Source organism: Drosophila biarmipes, unplaced genomic scaffold, assembly GCF_025231255.1.
Source record: "Drosophila biarmipes strain raj3 unplaced genomic scaffold, RU_DBia_V1.1 ptg000005l, whole genome shotgun sequence".
Lineage (NCBI taxonomy): Eukaryota > Metazoa > Arthropoda > Insecta > Diptera > Drosophilidae > Drosophila > Drosophila biarmipes.
Window position 1 is genome coordinate 5699855 of NW_026114527.1, and position 20892 is coordinate 5720746.

At 33.2% G+C, this 20892-nt stretch overlaps 1 protein-coding gene across 3 annotated transcripts in view; it reads right to left on the reverse strand.

The window, feature by feature from the left end:
- LOC108022035 (rho GTPase-activating protein conundrum) overlaps positions 1-16152 on the reverse strand; it is a 139447-nt gene extending 123295 nt beyond the window's left edge. Inside the window, exon 1 of one of the 3 annotated variants that reach the window (XM_044093790.2) lies at positions 15928-16152. The gene's annotated coding sequence lies outside the window, so the exon portion shown is untranslated. The other 2 variants (XM_044093792.2, XM_044093791.2) reach the window with 2 other exon arrangements.
- Between the last annotated feature and the right edge of the window lie 4740 nt (positions 16153-20892).

Here is a 20892-nt window from a genome sequence, read left to right on the forward strand (position 1 = left end):
TTAAAGTCTTGGTATGCAATCCTTTAAGTTTTTGCGATATCTTTTGATTGATGGATCATTTATAACGATCGGAAATCACAGTAGATTTTCGTTTTATCCTATATTCTCGTATACTGTGATTAACTAATAAATAAAGATAATCTTAAAAAATAGTAAGTTGCTCCTGCACCAAACACGGCTAGTCACAAAAAATAAAAAAATAAACGCATAAGTTTTAAAAAATTCAAAGACTCGCTTTATTTATAAATTGGTATTATGAGCTATCTCAATTTTATTATTCTGGATATAAGAAGCGGTTTAGTGCAAACACTTACAAACAAAAAAAGTAATTATTTTGAAATTGAGTTTTATTGAACATAAAAATTTACGAATAATTGATGAAAAACTAATTAAAAGAAGAATATTAAAAACATGATATTCGAGTATGTGTTCATGTTTATGCAATTTTTCTGACATGGGAAACCAGATTCGTTATTTTTAATTTTTATAATACTCACTGAAATCCTTTTGCCTAAAAATATTTATTTTTAAATTTTAAACAGTTTTAAAATATTTTTTTAATTTTAAAATTAATTTTGTTGTTCTCAAATTTAATTTGCATTTCTGTGTTTAAACCACTAGTTTTCTCGTCTGGCCTCACAGCCTTGACCGTGAGTAGAATACTAATAAACGCAAGATATACGATCTTGTGTTTTTAGCTGATGATTCGTTTAAATAAAAATGTAAGTATCCTTTTGCGACAAGGGTAATTATACAGGTTCTTGGGCAGTGCAAGAACATTGCTTCACCTACCCAAACGCTCACTAAGTGCCCAAACTGTACCCTAGTTTTATACCCGTTACTCATAGAGTAAAAGGGTATACTAGATTCGTCGGAAACTATTAAGAGGTAAAAGGAAGCGTTTCCGAGCCCATAAAGTACATATATTCTTGACCAGGATCACTAGCCGAGTCGATCTAGCCATGTGTCTTTCCGTTTGTCCGTATGAACGCTGAGATCGCGGAAACTATAAAAGTTAGAGCCGTAGGACTTGGCATGCAGATTCGTGGCGTTTCTGAGCAGCGCAGGTTTGTTTCACTGGGGTGCAACGCCCACTTCAACGCCCATAATCCGAATCTGTAGCGCCTACAGTTTTTATGATAGAAAAAAATTTTAACTGAAATGCATTTGTCTTATCAATACCTATCGATTGAACCAAAAAAATGTGCCACGCCCACAAGCCGCCCAAAACTGTGGTAGTTGTCATGGTAGAAAATATTTTTTTTATAAAATGTGTTTGTCTCATTAAAACCTTTCGATTGACCTAAGAAAATATTTACCTCGCCTACTCAAACGCCCCAAAACGGCTAAAACGCTTAAAGCTGTCTGCCGGCCACATAACATATGCCAAAATAGCCGGTACGTGGCGCTTTAGAATATTTTGTTTATGCATATATATCTCTATTATTATTTTTTTCCCTCAAGTTGAGTATCGGGTATCTGATAGTCCAGGCACTTGACTATAGCGTTCCTCCTTGTTTTTTTAATAAAAACTGGTGAACAATTATCAACAAGACAGTAAGCTCACAAACTTAGTGAGTTAGACAAACTACCAGATTTTGTCCAATAGGTTAAAGATTTTTCGGAAAAAAAGTGAATATGGAAAATGAGTGTTGAATGAAATGATTTAAAGGTATTTAGAATTTACAAAAAAAGGGAAAGGAAGTTATCTTCGGCAAACAGAAGTTTGTATACCCTTGTAGTTATAAGATATAATCAACTTTAGTAACGCCATGTGAAATTTTTAAATTTTTATTTGCTGACTTCAGTGATATTAAAAAAAAATTAATTCATTCTTTTTTTAGACCCTTTTTTGACACCTTTATGTTAGAGTAGTAAGATTTTTGTTAAATTGATCAAAATTCTTAAAAATGTAAAAAATTTTATTTCCAAGCTTAGAATATTATATGTAAAAAAACACCAAAGATATAATTTTATCATATTTTCCGACTCATTTTTCGATCGTTTATATGGCCGAGCTTGATAAAATCTAATTCGAAATTCAGAACTAATTAAATATGTTATTTCCAAGCTTAGAAGTTTCTATGTTGAAAAACATTAAAAATTTAATTTTTTCATATTATTTTACCACTAATTTTCCGATCGGTACTATGGCAGCTATATGGTTTAGTCGTCCGATTTTGATAAAATGTAATTCAAAATTCAGAACTAATTAAAAAATGTTATTTCCAAGCTTAGAAGGTTATATGTTAAAAACACCGAAGATATAATTCTTTTTTTTAATTTTTCCCCCGATAGTTCCTTAGGACGGACGGGCAGATGGACCGACAGACGAACATGGCTAAATCGACTCGTCTAGTGACCAAGAATATTTATTGTTTATTGGGTCGGAAACGTCTCCTTCACTGCGTTGCAAACTTCTGACTGAAATCATTATACCCTTTGCAAGGATATAAAAATAAGTTTAATCAAATACTTCGGAATTCGTAATATTTAACATAGCATGTATATACCAAGAGCAAACACACCTGATAGATACTCGTCACCATACTTTAAACTAACTATGGGGAACGGAAAAATCTTAAGATGTTTAATTGACAACAGCTGAAACCAAAACTACATTTAAAATAAATTAGTACCAGGTCTTAAACCAAACGAAGAAGTCTTTTCGGTTAGTTTAGTCGGAGGCACAAATAAAATAACACAACATGCAATACTCATAAACATTTCAGATTCTACACTAAAAACGATCTACAAAACCCAAAACTAGGAGCAATAATAAATTTCATAAACGATACATTAGTTATTGACAATAAACACAAATTTAAAATGTATCAATTAGCGACACAGTCTTTAAATACAATCGGGCCACAAGTCAGTCATATGACAGAATCACAAAGATCAATTAAAAATACTCCCGTATAAAGCATCCTCTTTGCAGACCTCGAGACGAAGTTAGCATACACAACTAAGAACATAGGTGAAATTATAACATAATCAGCTACCCCGCTATGTGGGAAAAATTACCCGTACCCAACATCATATAAAAAACGGTAAAGAGAAGAAGCACGGTCGAAATCGTAAAAATGTATTTTTCGCTATACAAATAACAAACATGATAAAAAAATGCAATACCTTTCATGTATAAGATAAAAGCTATTATACAATGTTCAGTACCGTTCTTTTTTGGGCATATCAGTTATTATAGAGTCAAAATCTGCCAAGCGTGCCACTCCTGTTCCTAAGGTCCAATTTTCATCGAACTTCCATTTCACAACGCCAAAACCAAATCTCAATTTTAACGGTTTTGCGAAATTTTGAGTTTTACCGAAGTAATAGGGGTCAGATTATGGCATTTTTGGCACTTTTTCGAAAAAAATGGCATTTGAAGGCGACCAAATAGTGCATGAACCATAAATTCTGATTTATTTTGGTGGGAAGAACGCTCAAATCAAGTGAGCTAGCCGCATTATTTTAATAGAGAGCAAAGATAGAAAATAGTACACAGAGAAGGTATCTTTGATTTTTATACCAATTACTCCTAGAATAAAAGGCTATACTAGATTCGTCAGAATGTATGAAACAGGTAGAAGAAAGCGGGTTCGGAATCCCATAAAGTATATATATTCTTGATCAGGATCACTAGCCAAATCGATCTAGCTATGTCCGCCTATCCGTATGAACGCTGAGATCTCGGAAACTATAAAAGCTACAAAGCTACAACATCCAAACTATGCGGTCTTGAGTTCTATTCTCGAAAAGTTTTAGCTTAAAGAGTACATTTTTTATGTTTATCTTTATTTCCCTAACTCTGTTTTAGAGCTAAGTTCAGTTCTTAAATTATATTTCGTAGTTTGCTAAGCGGCCGAATAACAACCTTTTCTTCTCTTAAATTATATTAAAAAAAATGACACTAAGTAAAATAATCTTAAACAAATTCCAGCAAATATTTCAAAAATTGTATGCCGAGGACCAGCTGGCATGGACAAATATAATTTTTTTGATAAAAATTTCATTAATTTTTTAGAGCATTTTTTATGGCGCCTTAGCCATTCATTCATTAAAGAAAATTTACCTTAATTTTTAAACGTGTTTTTATTTAGGCTTAGTACTCAACAGATCCAGTGTTAATAAATGTGGTAATATCTGCGTATAAATTTACTGGCACAGTTGCTGGAAATATATATGGACGTTGATGCACTTCGAACAGTACAAACAAGTGGCTCAACGACACCAAGCACGTGCTTGTTACGCGCGGAAATTAATTTGCGATTTCGCATACATACATAAAACAAATAAAGACGGGACACAAATGAAAATAAAAGCACAACTAAGATTAAGCAAATGATAATATTAGTTTTTAATACCGGGATAGATGTTGAAATGCAAATTAATTGATAAAGTTTATTACAGTTATTATTATTACATAGAACGCGAAAGGGCTCGTGCAGACAAAAATTTGAAGTACATCATTGCAAATTTAGAGGATAATAATTTCGTGTTAGTCTAACAGGAACGTTGAATGTTAAGCGATTTAAAAGATCTGCAGAATCAATGTAACCTCTTATAAGATTTTGTATAAAAATAGTACCAAGCAATTGTAATTTACTCCCGTAGGAAGGTAGCCTTACGTTTTGATCCCAGTTCAAATCAAATAAGAGAAATTTTTTTTTTTGTTTCGACTCCATACGGTCGATGTGCACTTGATATTGTGGACTCCAAACCGACGAACAATATTCCAAAATAGGACGGACAAGGGAGGTAAATAATAATTTGGTCGTATAAGGGTCACCAAATTCTTTTGACCAACGCTTTATAAACCCAAGAACACTCATGGCTTTGTTAACAGTGGACATAATGTGGCCGTCAAATTTAAGTTTAGGGTCAAAAAGAACACTTAAATCGTTAACTGATTCAAGAAGAAGATTTTTAAGAACGTAACTGATAAACGTAGTAGTACCCCTATAAAAAGTCATAACGTTGCATTTAAGGCAGTTCAAATTTAAAAGGTTGTACCAACACCATCCATGAAAACAACAATCAATATCCGACTGTAAATTAAATCCCGACGATATATCATTATATAATAAACAAAGCTTAACACCATCAGCATACATTAGTACACGAGAATGTGTTATGATTGAGGGAAGATCGTTAATAAACAAAGTAAACAGCAAAGGGCCCAAATGACTACCCTGAGGCACTCCAGATGTCACGTAGATCAATTTTGAAACAGCATTCTTAAATATAACCCTCTAAGTCCTACCATTCAAGTAACATGAAATCCAAGATAATAGATTACCAGGAAACCCAAGCTGATCTAATTTAAATAAAGGAAGTGAGTGGTTAACGGAGTCAAAGGCCTTACTAAAATCTGTATATACAATGTCAGTCTGCATTTTTTTCTTAAACCCATTTATTACAATAGATGACAATTCAAGACGGTTGGTTGTGGTCGATCTTCGCTTAACAAAAATATGCTGACACGGTGATATACGCGAGGAACATAAATGTAGCAAATGAGAAGTGATAATACGTTCAAATGCTTTAGGAATTGCCGACAATTTAGAAATACCTCTATAATTTTGGGCATCCGCCTTCGCACCTTTTTTTTTTTTATGGAGCAGAATAATAAAAGAGTCCTTCTAGGAGAACAAGTTGGCGTTGTTGTTGCTAAATCTCTTACGAGAGAGCTTTCGGTGATTACAGGGGAAAAAATAAAATTTGCCCTATTTAAGGGATTAGGGTAGTTAGAATTTAACTATTAAGTAGTTTGAAAAAACTCAGCAAATAAATCAGCAATTTCAGAATCCGTCGATGCCAATGACGATGACTTATGCTTGGCATTAACAAAGTTGTAAAACTGTTTCGGTTCGTTTGAAAATTCAAATTTACATCGATTTAGATACATAGAATAGTAATGACTGTTGAGAACATTAAAAGCTGTTCGATCCACAACATATTTCGAAAAATCTGCTGGTCTTCCCGATTTTTTATACTTTTTATAAGTGTTAGATTTGAGGTTTTTAAGTCTTTGAAGCGCATTGGTAAACCAAGGAGACCTGTTTGAAAAAAACCCATCACGTACTCATTCATTAAATAACGTATTTAAGACTGTATGGAATAGTTCAGTGGCACTTTCAATGTCTGTACAATTGTACAAATCTGTCCAATTATAATGGGAAACCATATCGTTAAGTTTATTATAGTTACATTTACGAAAACATCTCATTTTATTTGGAGAAACTAAAGGAGAGAGGGTATCAGAGCAGGGGAGGGAAATTGTCAGTTCCATAGTTGGATGATATGGGTCTTCAGGTACAACAAGAGCTTCAATTCTACATACTGTGATTTCAGAGGGGTCTGAAACAAACACAAGATCTAATTGTCTCCTAAGGAATTTTTTATAAAGCTTACTTGCTGTAACGATAATTCTAAAAGGCCATCCACAAATTCATGGGCGGCTAAAGGCATAGCGACAAATGAGTCAGTAGGGGGAGACCAAGAAATATCAGGTAGATTAAAGTCACCTAAAACAATCAAAAGGTCTCTGTTAGAAAGAAGGGATAAAACAGATTTTATTGCAGACAGATGGTGCTCATAAATTACTAGGTCAGAGCCAGGTGGAATATAAGAACATGTAACAAAAACAGATAAAGATTGCAAAGAAACTTTTACACTTAGAAATTCAATTTTATTGTGTATATGAATGAGAATTCTTTCAGATGTTAGGCTAGAGGTAACGGCAATCAGGACACCGCCCCCCTACGTGAGTGGCGATCGGTCCTATAAGTATTAAAGTTATTAGCCAGAACTTCAGAGTCGGATATCTCTGGTTTCAGCCAAGTTTCCGTAAAAGCTAAAATATCTTTAGTAAATGCAGAGAAGTCAGCATAAAGCTTGGTTAGCTTCATATTTAATCCACTAACATTTTGATACGCCAAAATTAAACTTTTTAGTTTTTTGGCACAGTGGAGGGCCTGTTATTTGTTCTCGGTTCATTTGGAACCAATTCTTTAATTACTAAATCATCAAAAGCCAAAAGATTTCAGAAAGTAAAACATTAAAACATCAGGCGGAGCAAATATTTTAAAAGACAATATCCTACGAGCGTATGAAAATCGAAATTGTTCAACTGCAATATCTTCGGTTGGGAATTTTTCACGTATAAATTCCAGAATATCCTCAGATGTGGTATCTGGTGAATCTAGAAACAAATAATTGCATCCTTTGTGGGAGAACTACAAGTCTCTTTTCTTTAAGTCCGGAATCATGGACTTCACTCAGCTAGCTGTATCCAGACGCACAGTTGGTTCGAACTGCTGCTACCAAGTTCGGATTTGGGTTGGATCCCATGGTGATATTAACAATCAAACAACAATTTTTAATCAACAAATTAAAGGAAATGAATAAAGTGAAAGAATCCTGTAATAGCTACTGTTGTTACAGCATTAGTTATCATTATCAAATTACAAAAATATTAAAAAATTGCTTACATAGTCATAATTGTTTTTCGGCGTTGACGTGGAACAGCTCGATAACTCAAGAAACATATTTAATTAATTATTTCTTTAGCGGTATTTTAGTATTTATACCCGTTACTCGTAGAGTAAAAGCGTATACTAGATTCGTCGGAAAGTATGTAACAGGTAGAAGGAAGCGTTTCCGACCCCTGTATTTATATTCTTGATCAGAATAACTAGCCGAGTCGATATAGCCATGTCCGTCGTACATCTCGGAAATAATAAAAGCTACAACAGCCAAACCTGGCATGCAGATTCCTGCGCAGTGGAAGTTTGTTTCAGCCACGCCCACTTTAACGCCCACAATCCGTGCCCACAATCTGTAGCGCCTACAGTTTTTATGATAGAAACAAAATTTTAACTTAAATTTGTTTGTCTCATAAATATCTATCGACTGACCTAAAAAAATTTCAGTTGTTCGATCCGGCTGGTTCCGACTTAAATACTACCTGCAATAGAAAGAAAACTTTTGGGAAAGTTTCAGCTCGATAGCTTTAAAACTGGGAGACTAGTTTGCGTAGAAACAAGACAGATGGACGGACAGACGGACATGGCTAGATCGACTCGTCTTGTAACGCTGGTCAAGAATATATATACTTTACGGGGTCGGAAACGTCCCCTTCACTGCGTTGCAAACTTCTGACTGAAATCATTATACCCTCTGCAAGGATATAATGAGAGCGATTACAAACAAACACGGTGTATTTAAGTCTTTTCGTTTATATGACTATAATACAAGAAAGGACATTAACTTCAGCAATCCGAAGTTTGTATACCCGTGCAGTTATAAAAAATAATCAATAATTTTAATAAATTGAATTCGAAATTCTTAAAAATACTAAAAATGTATATTCCCAATATTATAAGATATGTCAAAAAGCCCCAAAGCTATAATTTGTTTCACATTATTTCCCACCAATTATCCGATCGTTCCTATGACTGCTATATCGTCCGATTTCACTAAAATTTAATTCGAAATTCAGAACTAATTAAAAAATGTTATTTTCAAGCTTATAAGGTTATGTGTTAAAAAAAAACACAAAAGATATCATTTTTATTTCATGTTTTCCTACTAATTTTCCGATCGTTCCTATGGCAGCTATATGATATAGGCGTCCGATTTTGATAAATTTAATTCGAAATTCAGAACTAATTTAAAAATCATATATCCAAGCTAAGAAAGTTATATGTTAAAAACCCGAAAGATATAATTTTTGTTTAATTTTTTTCCCGATAGTTCCTATGGGTATAGATATAGTTGTCCGATCGGCTGGTTCCGACTTATATACTATCTGCAATAGAAAGAAAACTTTTGGGAAAGTTTCAGCCCGATAGCTTCAAAACTGAGAGACTAGTTTGCGTAGAAACGGACGGACAGACGGACATGGCAAGATCGACTCGTCTTGTGACGCTGATCAAGAATTTATATACTTCATGGGGTCGGAAACGTTCACTGCGTTGCAAACTTCAGACTGAAATTATTATACCCTCTGCAAGGGTATAAAAATTAACTGTTTAATAACTTAAAACCTCCTTCGCTTGGAAATAACATTTCTTAATTAGTTTGAAATTCTGAATTTTATAAAAAGCCTTAAAAATTTCACATGGTGTTACTAACGTTGATTATTTCTTATGACTGCAAGGTTATAAAAACTTCGGCTTGCCGAATTTAAATTCCTTTCTTGTTTTTCAAACTGAAACTTACTGTTTATCATTTAAGCTCAAAAGTGAATATTCAAACGCAGCGACATTTAATATATGTACTTTAATTCCATTATATTTGCGCAACAATATTCTAGTTTCTTATGCCTACTCGTAAGCTCAAAAGTGAAAATTCCGACGCAGCGACATTTAATATATGTACTTTAATTCCATTATATTTGCGCAACAATATTCTAGTTTCTTATGCCTACTCGTAGGCTTTGACCAATTCCACTGACATTGAAAAATATATATATTCCGGTTCTACTATTCAAAAGGCAGAAAAAATCGTCTTAATTCTTTATCAGCATCACTAGCCGAGCATCATCAGCATCACCATGCCCCCATCAGTCCGTTTGAACACCGTGATCTCGAAAAAATAAGAGCGAAAGGATTTAGATTTCATTCATTTCATTTCATTTCATTTCATTCCTTTTTCCACTTTATCGCCCACAAGCAACCCAAAACTAAAAGTACTACCGTCTTAATACCAGAAAAAAAGGTTATCAATTGACCTACAAATTGTGTAGATAGGGAACTTTGGAAGCTAATTGTAACATTTCTGGACATTAGGATGTTTGCCCTTTATATTCGGGAACATCTCCTACTTAAGGTTGTCTAATTGCTTAAATATATCGTATCGATGATTTCTGGGTTTTGAAAAAACATTATAATGATATTTCAAAATTAAATTAATATTTTCAAAATATTTAAATTTGTTTGCACAGAAAAACTAATTGATGTGATATGATGGTCAATTTGATGAAATCCAATATCAATTCGGCCCTGATATGTCACATATCAATTTGATATGATCGAAATGTTTAAAACGATATTTCGGTAATATCATTTTTACATTAGCGGTATCACTTTTTTCTAGAAAAAAGCTTTGACAAAGCTTTTTTGTCACAATCTAGCGTTGGCTCAGAGGGCTAGCGCTTCGTTTTTGAAACACAGGCCTGAGGGTTAGTGGTTCGAGTCCTCCCAGTGACAATTTATTTATTTTTTTTATTGAAATTTGAAATCATTTAAATGCAGCTTTGTTATAACAATTATAAGGACATTTTAGATATTATTCTTAAACACTTAAAGCATACTCTGCCTTGGAGCGTACTTGAACCTGGGATCTTCAGCATCAGAGACAGACACCTTACCAGCTGGTCTATCGCATAACGTTTTCCGCGAGCGTTAAGTTCAAAAGATGACATGTTTGAAGTAAGCCAAGTCGAATTTCGAATAGGTCTATTTTGCTTCCACTCACGTAATTAACGCCGCCATATTGCTCTATCCTCTCTTTTTCGACGTCAAGAAATATTCGAAAAGAGAGAATTCCACAAAATTACATTTTTTGGTATCAATTTGACATTATTTCATGGTAAAATTGATATTTGTCGAAAAAACGCAAACTTACCATGCGCATATCAAATTGATCATGACGCATTTTTTTTTCTGTGTGGGAGAGGACATCACAGGACCTAAATATGCTTTCACAAACAAGATATAAAAAATACAAGAAATCGAACAAATTTTATTAAACTAATTTCGCATTTTTGATTAAATACGAGAACGCTAAAATGAAAGCTTGTCTTCTTTAAATATTCGATGCAATATTCACGAGTTTGGCCAAGAAAACGGTTTCTAAGAAAAAGATTAAAAAAAACAACCTTTTGAGAATTTATAGGGCTTTAAAAAACTGGCCTGGTTCATGCTGTTTCCTAACCAGGATTGTGTTTATTGCTGCAAAATATTAAGTTGTTAAAAAAGTTTTGGTGTGTTTTCGCTAGCTATCGCTGCAAGCGCGTAGGTCTAGTTTTATTCTTAGCACCGGGTCATGCTATATCTTTTTTGGAAAGATTATTTGTTGTTTCGTTAGTAAGTTATAGCGTCGTGAACATGAAGCAAATTAAAAGGAAAATACGGCATATTTTACAGTACTTCTACGATGAAGGCAAAAATACATCTCAAGCCGCCAATAATGGATCCGATTCTCGTTAATGGACCCGGTTCCATTTCCACCGCACAACGATGGTTTCAACGTTTTCGTTCTTGTGTAGGCATTAGAAAGGTATTTTGAAATATTATGTATTTTAAACACGATTTGTCTAAATACCACCGTTTAAAATGATGGTCCAAAGTTTTTATTATTTAGTTTTTTTAACCTTTCTTCTAACGATTTCAAATTTTTGGCATACGACACATTTCTGTAAACATACCTAAACTAAAAAAGCTTTTGGCTTGCGCTATATATCGTTAGAAAGGTATTTTAAAATACTTTGTTTGATTTCATATCATGATTTGTCGAAATACTATCATTAAATGATTATGACCAAAAGTTTTCTTGTTCCGATATTTCTTAAACTTTTTTCCTATTTCTCAAAAGCGTCTTTAACGATTTTGGGCTAAGCCTTAAACTATATACCCATTGACATTTCCTCACATTTTATATGCAACACATTGTCGTAAAAGTCCCGTTTTAAAAATGTTTACAAAAGTGGCTGCATTTACTAGTTTAGAACCTATAACACTGCCTGAGCTTTAATTTTTTTGGCGCATCCATACGGTTTAGGGTGTTTGTTCCGAATAAGAAACTTTAATAGTATTTATTTTATAAAGGTAGATGAATTATATGATTGATTTTTAACACAAAAACTTCTGATATCAAAGAAAACACCTCCAAAATTATACAATCTACAAAATATATACATTTAAAAATTTTTTTTCATTTATTCTTTAGCTGCAAAATTTCCAAAAAGCGTCCCGAATAAAAAATTTAAGAAAATGTATTTATTTAGTAGATGGAATAATAGATTTTCGTCAAAAATGTTGATATCAGAACTTTTGTTTGCTGTAGGTGCGATCGTCACTAAATTTTATCCTCGGTCAGAGGGTTCTTTAAAATTTTTTCAAGCCGTTACCCATACAAAAAAACACAAAATGTACTATAAGAGTATTTTTTTTGATTAAACTAAATACGTAAATAAACTTTTTACTTCGTGAACTTTTCATTTATTAAAAATTGCTCTGTAAGAGATTCTCTTGGCCAAACTTTTCAAAGTTGTCGTCCTTGTAAAGCTAAGGAATCTTAATATACAATCCCAATGTTCTGTCTTGGGTTTCCGAGATATTAGCCTTCAAATTTACAATCGTATTGCCGATACTGTAACTGTAAGAGCCACAGGATTGTGCGGTAACTAGGAGTCAGAGTGGGCCCTGCTTACAAAAATTAGGAATCTAAATATAAAAGCTAAACCATATTAGTTTTAGAGCCGGCGCTGTCACACGGACAGACGGACATAAGTAATATAAACACTTTAAAAGTGTATTTCGATTATATTTTTCATAGAGTAATGTAGAAGATCGTTGATCTGGTCACAATGAAGTTCTTTCTTACTTTTTTGTTTTTGGAAAAAATTAAACATAAAATATCAACTTAAATATATACATAATATACAAGTGGTTAAGTGGTTAAGGTTACTGATTTTTTTTAAGACCTACACTTTTTGGGAGCTTTGAATATTAACTAAAATTACATACATAAATAAAGGTAAGTTTCAAAGTTAGCTACGAAACAAATATAACAGACAACTAATTAAAATTTTAATGTGAAGAGCCCGCTTATAACTAAAGAAAGACAAAATGTACACATTGAGAGATTGTGCGAAGGCGTTTACTCTATATACGGGGTAAAACAAAAATCTTTTCCAACCAAAATCAGTTATGTTTCTTACATACATCAATGCACTAAACCAACCGTGTTTGGTTGGAAGAGATTTCTCTGACACCTCCAATAGCCGCAGAATTAAATATCTGCTGCGATGGTCAGATGTAACGAGTAACACAAATTAAATAGTATCGCGAAAACAATGGCGACTGCATACTATAACTTTGGAAAGTTGAATTGTTTTAAGAGAATGAGCAGTACAAGTGTAAAAGTGATAGGCAGAATGTTTTTAGATAGAAAGTTTTTATTGATTAAGATTTGTTGTTAAGACCACATCGCTTACCAGCATTGACATTTGAACTACAAAATTTAATTGATTCTATCGCCCTAACAAAAATAGATTTTTTTAATAGAAAATAAAAAGTATAAAAGTTTTAATTCCGTTAATTGAAATTTAAAATACCATTTTTTTTCTTCATATTTATAGTTTTTTCATTATATATTTAATTTTGATTTACGTTTCATGATCGGGACGATTCATTTTAGGAGGGACAATTATTAAACCCGTGAAAAGGTTTCACTTATGGACGCTAATATTTTAACAAAAATAATAAATATGATAATTGTAAAAATCAATTTTTAAAAATTAAAAGTCGTAGATTAAGTTTTAGGGACTCACTTGCAATTGAAAAATACAAGCTACATAATATTTATCGTATACACCAATGTAACCTTTTCAATATACACTTTAAAAACAAAATATGTTAATTTCTTTTAAAATGTTGGGCATAATTTTCGACTCAAAATTAATTTATCAACAAAAGCATTGCCAATCTTCGTTTGCTGTGCTAAATCGCACATTAAAAACTACAAGCACCTTATCACGGAGCAGAGCGCCGTGCCATTAACGCATTCCCAACACAATCACCCATAGAAGAAACTATGATGATGATTATTCTAAAACTATATACCGCGAACCGAGTGTTCTCATTAGGAACTGCACAGACAGCATCTCCTCTATTTCCGTCCTATGCAACTGGCATTACAACGATCCGAAAAATTTGTCAACAAGCTCATATAAAGTTAAAACAATTAAGTATGGAGTCGTAGGCCCCACTAGTTGGTACTCAAAAAAATTTATTAAGTTAAGTAATGTACACTAGATTTCGATGTAATTTAAATATAAAAAAATATATACATCTCATTTGTGGGAAATAATTCATACTACATCTTACATTATTAATAAATGTTCTTTTCTCAATTATAACTCATTCCCGTGTAATGTCTAATGTACGCAAATTATGTTTATTTGTTCCTGCAGAACAACTTAATAAATTTTAAAATGGTGCTCTGATAACTTACTGGATTTAAGTGTGAGCCATGCCATCGTCGGATAAAGGAACCAGAATTTTCTAGATTATGTTGTAAAACCTATAGAACATCTTAAAAAGAGACGTACTTCAACCTTAGATCAACGCACAACTTCTTGCACTTAAGATAGCAGTAAGTATTACTTTTATTAAGAAATCAAAATTTGTTGCAGTGTACACTTTAAACAGCCTGCAGCTTAACTTCTTATACCCTTGCAGAAGGTATAATGATTTCAGTCAGAAGTTTGCAACGCAGTAAAGGAAACGTTTCCGACCCGATAAAGTATATATATTTCTTATCAGCGTCACTAGACGAGTCGTGCCATGTGCGTCTGTTCGTCCGTCTGTCCGTCCGTTTCTACGCAAACTAGTCTCTCAGTTTTTAAGCTAGGACGATAGCTTAACTTTCCCAAAAGTCTTCTTTTCCTACTATTTTCCCGATTGTTCCTATGACAGCTATATGAGATAGTCGCCCGATTTTGATAAAATTTAATTCGAAATTCAGAACTAATTAAAAAATGTTATTTCCAAGCTGAGAAGGTTATATGTCAAAAAGCACCAAAGCTATAATTTGTTATATATTATTTTACCACCAATTTTCCGATCGTTCCTATGACAGATATATGATATAGTCGTCCGATTTTGATAAAATTTAATTCGAAATTCAGAACTAATTTAAAAATGTTAAATCCCAGCTAAGAAAGGTATATGTTTAAAAACACGAAAGATATAATCTTTTTCAAATTTTTTCCCCGGTAGTTCCTATGGGAGCTATAAGATATAGTTGTCCGATCCGGCTAGTTCCGACTCATATACTACCTGCAATAGAATGAAGACTTTTGGGAAAGTTTCAGCCCGATAGCTTTAAAACTGTGAGACAAGTTTGCGTAGAAACGGACGGACAGACGGACGGACGGACGGACAGACGGACATGGCTAGATCGACTCGTCTTGTAACGCTGATCAAGATACGGCTTTTCTGACCTAAATATTATCTGTAAAAGAAAAAAAGCTTTTGGGAAAGTTTCAGCGCGATAGCTTTAAAACTGCTAAACTAGTTTGCATTGAACCGGACGGACAGACGGACATGGCTAGATCTATCCGTCTAGTAATGCTGATCAAGAATTGTATATGTTTTTTGGGGTCAAACGTCTTCTTCACTGCGTTGCAAACTTCAGACTGAAATCATAATACTGTCTGCAAGGGTATAAATATTAAACAATTTAGATGTTAGTGAATAAGGGAACGTTTAATTTTGTCGATATCTGAAACAGTTATTCTGCTCAGAATCTTTTAAATTGAAGTACATAAATACCTCTGCAGGAAGGAAGCTGCGATTCATTGACACATGCATATGTACATATGTATGTACATATCATACGCTAACACTGTACATACATTCAGATTCGTTCAGAGGTATAAAACGACTATATTTAAGTACATACAAGTAATAGTTAAACCATTTAACGCAATTAAATTATTATTTTTATAAATAACGTTAACTAACGTACATATTCCAAATTTATTTAATATAAACCAAAGTAGTTTGGGCTAGCACATTTAAAATTTTTACATGTATGTATACATATGTATGGAAAGCAACAACTATCAGCAACACAATCCAGAATCAACTGTTTGATCAAATGCTACCTCAGTTTTTTGGCTGATATTACCTCTACTTTTAATGCACATTTGTATGTATATACATACTAAACTTATGGATGTGCATGTGTGTATCCATACCAACAGAATACGTGTAAATTTGTATAGATATATGTATGTACCGCTAAAATGATTATACACTGAAGACTTATAAAAACAAATTATTAAAAAGAGATATTAATATTCAATGCTTTAGCGGACATCTGAAGTGATGAAAGAATCGGGTTTTATTTACAGAAGTGCAGAGAATACATATGTGTGTATTTACTTCAACCTTACAAAAATTTCAAAGCCATTTTAGACCTCACCCTACAGTTCGGGAAACATTATTATAGCGCAGCGACACGTTGTATTTAAAAATAAATCGACCAATATTGTTTTACAAAGTAAATTTGTTGGTCATATTTAATTAAGTAAATTGAATATTATAGCTGTGGACGGCAGTCCATGTAACGTATACATGAATAAATAAAAATCTTCCTTTATCGTTGAATTTTAACGACTGATACATCGATCGAAAAGTATTGCTAAAACTAAAGACCAAGGAACCTGCCTGAGTATTGAATTGTATGTGTACTTATCTGAAATAGATAAATATAAAATAAGTACAAAAATAATTAATAAATATATATAAAAAAATACATAAATAAAAAAGAAATAATAAATGAACAAATAAATTAAAAAATAAGTAAATAAATGAATAAATAAATAAAGAAATAAATAAGTAATCATGGAGTTAAAATTGCATTGTCGGATATGTTTTGCTATAGAAAGAGTAAGGTTGTCGTGGCACGCGCCATCAGCGAAGAAAAAACAAAAAGCTATTTGAGTTATCAAAAGAAGCAAGAATTGTTAAAAGGTGATACTTTTCCAAATAAAATGTCAGGTAGCTCTAACTCAAAGTTGTCAATGTTTAGGTCCAGTTTTTAAAGTTTTTGTTTTGTGCCAATAAACAGCAAATGGTTATACGCATTTCTTACTGGTAAATACTATATAGAAGTAAAACATATTTTTTATTAACAACAATTATACGGTAATAGAAAACCTAAATAACACAAAGAAATGAAAATCTGCAGTAATCGTCCGATTGTTTTGAGTGATACATCAATCAAAAGGTATTGCGAAAACTAAAAGAATTGTATACCAAGAATTTAATAAAATTAATTGGTGCGGGATAAAAGTGGTGAAAGTGTAAAAGTTAAAATTTTAAAAATTTCGTGTGTTGGGATCTGTGGTGATATAAATAGCACCGTTAAAAAATTATGAGCAAAGTTTTTTTATTTAGATTTTGTTAGCTTTTTTCTGACTTTTTTAAAAACGGCTTTAACGACTTCAAAATTGTAAGGTGTATAGCCTTTGAGATTCCTCAACTTTTCGCAACTTTTGTCATTCAACAAAAATGGCCACAATTGCCAGTTCACAGCATCTAACAGTGCCTAAGCATTTACCTTTTTTTGTTCGTATCCAAACTTTATTTGAAGCTCCTGGAAATTTAACATGATTTTGATTTTGACACTTAGCTACTAGCTAGTTTGGCGGGAAAAAAGCTAGATATAGCTACATTTTGTACACCCGGAAGTTGTGAACTACCAAAGCTACAGGCTTGTGCTAAATGTCTTTCGAAAGATATTTTAAAATACTTTGTTCGATTTCTTAACATGATTTGTCAAAATACTATCGTTTAATGATTATAACCAAAAGTCGTTTTGTTCCGATATTTTTTAAACATTTGACCTTTTTTTCAAAAGCGGATTTAACGATTTCGAGCAAAGCCTTAAGCTGTATACCCATTGACAATACCTCACGTTTAACATGCAACACATTGTGAAAAAGTCTCGTCTTAAAATTTTTTTTTCAAAAAAAAGTGGCTACATGTATCCTTACGGCTTACGGTGTATGTTCAACATAAGAAGCATGAATACCATTTATTTTATGAATCTAGATGAATTATATGATTGATTTTTAAATCCAAAAACTTCTGATATCAAAGAAAGACACCTCTGAACGAGGTAAATATTTAGTAGTAGTAGTGCACCTACAGCAAAAAAAAGTTCTGATATCGACATTTATGACGAAAATCTATTATACAATCTACTAAATAAATAAATTTTGTAAACGCCTACAAATCGCCCACAAACTTCAAAGCAAAGTCCATGTGAACTGTGAAGTTTCGGAATTTGTTTCGTAATTTCGACAACACTCAAAAGTTAATAATGATTTCCATGAAAACGTCTTAGCTTTAACAAGTTGTTTTTATTTTTAATGGCAAGAAATTAATGTATTGATTTATTTAAGGTATTAAAGGTATTTAAAAATATGTAATACTGGCTTTGATACCCTTTTTCTGCCACATAATCAAGTATATTACTTTATCATATATATATCTATATCATAAACGTAGTAATTCACAATACATTGCTACATAAGTTTAAAATGTTGTGCATTTATCGAAGTTTAAAGTACCTCCATTTTTACGGTGTTTATGGGATTTTACATAGAAAATCTGGTTCCGGAATATGTGAATGTGAATACGAAAAACGTCTCATAAGAACTCGCCCGGCACGCTACAATATAAAAGGTTGGTGTGTGTAAAATCTTAAATATTTTGTAAAGCCAAAAATGTAAATTTTATTTTTTTGCATGTAAAATTTTTTTTTTGTCACAAACTATGATATTAGAACTTTTGTATGTTAAAGATGTGATTGTCACTATGATTTTTAACTCGCTAAGCGGTTTTTTTTTTTTATTAATATTTTTAATATTACAATGTACGATTTTAGTTTAGTTATAAAAATGAAGTCCGTTAAAGCTGACTTTAATATTTAAAACATTTTAATAATTTAATTTGGTACTTTTATTGAACGGTCGTGTTTTTCTCTTGCGCTCCGATTTTGTATTCTTATTGTCCATAAACCATCGGAGTTTAATTTTTATTTTCGTATATTTATATAGTTTTTTATGTCCCTAACAACATTAGTTCGCTAGTCGAGTGCAAAGTGATTATTTTGTTTTTAAATGAACAAACTTAGTTTGCGCGTCTAATCTCTGAGCAGTGTTTGTTGTTATTGTTTTATCTTATTACCTTTTACTTTTTTTCCATGCGCTGTCTGGAGCGGTAAAAGTTTAAACTGTAGTTACCCGCTCTGCCACACTCTCACATATTACTTTGTTGTTGGAATATCAAAAACTGACTCTCCCCCAGAGCAGAACGTTTCACTGGTACATTTTCAAAGATTCTTCCCTTTTCCACAAAAGGATCATAAAGATGTCAGTCAAATCTAACCGAAAAGGTCCATTACCTGGCTGCAATAAAATGAATATGCGCACAAGCCCGAGGGGCACGATCATTGAAAAGATCACTGACTCCCTATCTCTGGCACGTCCCATAAAGAGGTTGAAATCACCGCGGGACAACGAACTAGTATACATACCTATAATCTAAGCTCGAAATAAAAAGTCTGAATTTTATTTTGTAGCATAATAATACATTTATTCAATTATTTTGGTATTGTGATCAGGATTTGTAACGTTTTTCCAGATTATAATATATTTTCATAATATTGAGTGGTTCATTTTTGTAATCCATAATTCAATGGCATACACAAGTATCGACTCCCACGTTTGATGCATCATTGCTCCACACACAGGTGTTCGTTCATACCCCAAGGGTATGAACGCAAAACATTGCGACTTACACACACTTGCGATGATCCAAGACGATTTGGTCCGTGCCTTCCCAGTCACAAAGTTTTGGCATTGCAAAAATATATTAGCGGATATTTTTGCAGTTGACGAGAGAAGAGAAAACCTCACTGCCGAACACAACAGGGCCAGCAAGCAGCCTATGAAACGTAAGACCGAGTACTACTTCTCGAAAATGGCTAAAGTGGCAGACGAAATCATAACAAATTGCAAAACGTGTGCCAGCGCCAAATGTAATAGGCACTCCAGTAAACAAGCGATAAGAGAGACATTTTCTCCACAGATAGGAAGTTTCTCCCTTCTGCATAGATAAGTTTTCCAAGTTTGCTGTGGTGCAGCCCATTGCTTCTATAACAATCGAAGACCTGAAACCAGCCTTGCTGCAGCTCATGAATTTCTTTCCGAAGGCGAAGAAAATAAGCATTATCTAAAAAGAATACAACTTTACAGGTTCAAACTGATAGTTCTCCTTTTATTAACATTGGCGTTAGCGCACATCACTGACTTTTCACATGCCAAGTACATTCCTATTGTGGAGGGCCGCAACCTGTTATGGGAAGAGTTCTCGCATGTAACACACTCGGCGATACAGCCGACATGGGTGACAAAGCTTCTGGCTCACATGACTTCTGGGTCACATGAGAAAGCTTCTGGCGGTAGACACTGACCACCTTCGAGACATACTGGATTCGTTGGTAGTGCACCGCAGTTTAGATTTCCTGGCTTCTGTTTTTAAGGTTGTGGCGGCAACTCCAGATGCAGAGGAGAAACTAGGTTCATAGAGGCTCAGCAAATAAATGCAAACAATGGACAGATAGAAATTAATACTAAAGTACAAAATCAAATAAAATAACTTACAACTACAGTCAATCAGATTTTGAACGCAGCCACAATGTCACAAATCGAGAATGGTCATCTATTCGAAACCTTACTGGCTCGCAATAGGATGTTAATGATGGAGTTGCAAAATTTAATGCTCGCTTTTGCCTTAGCTAAAATCAATATCGTCAGCCCCGATATATTATATCACGCAGATTTAGAGTCAGTTAAGCTGGAGAAGCCCACCAACACCCCCATAAGGGATCTTTTGCTCGCCTCGTCTGTCGAAATAGTTTAATCCGATGACTTTCTATACTTTATAATAAAATTTCGTAAAGTAATTTCGTAATGACTTTTTAGCAAATGTTCGAGTTGACAACGGATCAGAAGTCTTGATACACGGAACGTACCTCATAACATTCCAAAGGAGCGCCGTAATCAAAAAAAACCCAATA